At 33.8% G+C, this 2409-nt stretch overlaps 1 pseudogene; it reads left to right on the forward strand.

Moving 5' to 3' along the window:
- The first annotated feature begins 1127 nt into the window (after positions 1-1127).
- LOC146166361 (U6 spliceosomal RNA) lies at positions 1128-1226 on the forward strand (annotated as a pseudogene).
- Positions 1227-2409: the final 1183 nt, after the last annotated feature.

Here is a 2409-nt window from a genome sequence, read left to right on the forward strand (position 1 = left end):
TGAAGGTTTCTACGATGTCTATGTAAAAATGTCAAAGAAAGAGATTAAGTATAAAGTTCGGATTCTTAAGAATTTTGTTGCGCAACATGCTAACGAGTTTAAATATTCGCGGTGCGGAGAATTTGTCAGATCAATGTGATTTGTAGAAGTGTTTTGATAAAATTTCGCTCGATTGTGAATTGAATTGGGCAAGTGACAAGCGTTTAAAAATGACCGCGATCGCTTATGAATATTGGTATCGGTTATCGACGATAAAAGCCGATATCCTCAAATTTCACCAGGTCATGTTTGGCATCGTTGGAAAGGTATGATCAAGCGCTACACGAATTTATTGGTCTCTCGGTGTGTAAATTGATATTTGGATCTATTTTGGTCAGATGTTGGTGGGATGAAAATTCGCGGAAATACGCATATTTTATGCTGAATATGATATTGAATATTGATATTTTTTTTAAATATTGATTATTAATATTTTTTTAATATTTTTAATATTTTTTGTAATTTAGAAAATATAGAACATTGTTATAGTTAGGGTAAAAATTTTTTTCTTAAATATTTAGGATAAATATGTTTAATTTGGCGTTACTTTTTGTGCTGACCCTGTGTGTTGGCTAGCGTTTGGTCAAAGAGCTTTAGATTTGAAAGCCAAACATTTTACTTGAAGCCTCCCATCGATGCGGAAAAACTCAATCACGCAGATTTTATTGATCCTGAGGGTAAATACCTTAAGTGTGTTTTGGTCACACAAACCTGCTCAGAGTAAAATTTCAGCAAACCACAGATTTAAAGCAACAGAAAAAATAGAGTTTTTATTGGTGGATTAAAAGTAACCGGTAGATGGTGCTAGAGAAATCACCTAACTTGATAAATCGCCACATTTAAGCAAATTATTCAAACAATTATGTTTGCAGGCGATCAAAATTGTCAATTTAGAAAGTTTTTGATTCCAATCGAAGCTTAACAACAGTTTTAATTCGTTTGTTTTTTCATTTGACGGGAATCGGTTGCAGTTTAGAGGTCAGTGTTGATTTGACTCGAGGTTGCAGTTGAGAGGTCAGTGTTGATTTTGACCCGAAGTTATTCTGTGTTTAAGTATTCTATGAAAAGGGCGAAGCAAAAATTTTGCAGCAAACAGTACATATACTAAAATTGGAACGATACAGAGAAGATTAGCATGGCCCCTGCGCAAGGATGACACGCAAAATCGTGAAGCGTTCCTTATAAAAAAAAAAAAAAAAAAAAAAATTTTGCAGCAAAATAAAAACATTTGCAAAAGTTTTCGTCAAACTTTTTAATATTGTACAGTTAAAAAACTATTACGGAATGCATCAATACAAAAGGCAAAAAAATTGGGCGCTGGTCTACAATTCTACCACAGCGTTCAAACTGTAAATAAACAAAACCATTATTAAATCAACGCACAATATTCAGGCTAAGTGCGCTGGTCTAGAATCCTACCACATTTTCATCCTGGGGTTTATATTGCTAACAATATTTGGGTTAGGGTGAAAGTTAGTGTTTGGGTGGGTCAAGTATTATTATTATATTCATTCTTACATATTTACACGTTCCTTGCAATTTCAACTTTAAAAATTTGTTTTGTTAGTGTTGAAATAAAAGTGGTATGATTGTAGAACAGCGCACCCTTTTTGCCAAATATCTTTGACATTTCCTAAAACTTCCCAGTGACGTCATTTGGTGTAAAATCTCATCAATGTAGTCAAGGTTGGAAAATAAGGCGTGCGTGGGGGGTAAATAAATTAAGTGCCCATGAGCCGCACATTGCTGTAAAATGCCGTCTGCCGCGATAAATCACTCAAACGCTTCGTCGCACAGTTTTCAGTATAGTACTTCATTAACAGCTGCGCAACTTTTACAAATACCGTTGTTCAGACGCGCAATTTTAGGCTGCAAAATCGTCTCCCCAGTACAAAATCTAAAGTTTTTAATCTGGAATATAGTGAATTTAAAATAAAAAACGCCTTTTCTAATATATGGCAGAATTTGAGACACAGGCTCAGAATTCTGCCACCTTTTTGTACAATAGAGAAACACAATTATGAAACCAGTCTTCAAAATTAAAATTGCAAACTGGGAGTTAAATAGGGTAACTGAAGTACATTTTTGTCCAGGGGTTTATATTGCTAACATTATTTGGTTTAGGTTGCGAGTAAGTGTTTGGGTTTGCCGAATAATTTACCACCTTATTTATTTGTTTATGGCAGTTTCAATTTGGACAACTCTTTTGGTTAAAAGTTGTAAGATTCTAGACTTATGCTAAATTTTAAAATAAGATTTATGCAAAAATATTTTTTGGTTTGAATTATTTACGGCCACAAATTACAGAATGCAATCTTGGGTTTTACAAGATCATGGGTTGAAAGTTTCAGTTCAATTGGCTTTCCAATT

Source organism: Ascidiella aspersa, chromosome 1 (assembly GCF_963924565.1).
Source record: "Ascidiella aspersa chromosome 1, kaAscAspe10.2, whole genome shotgun sequence".
Classification (NCBI taxonomy): Eukaryota; Metazoa; Chordata; class Ascidiacea; order Phlebobranchia; family Ascidiidae; genus Ascidiella; species Ascidiella aspersa.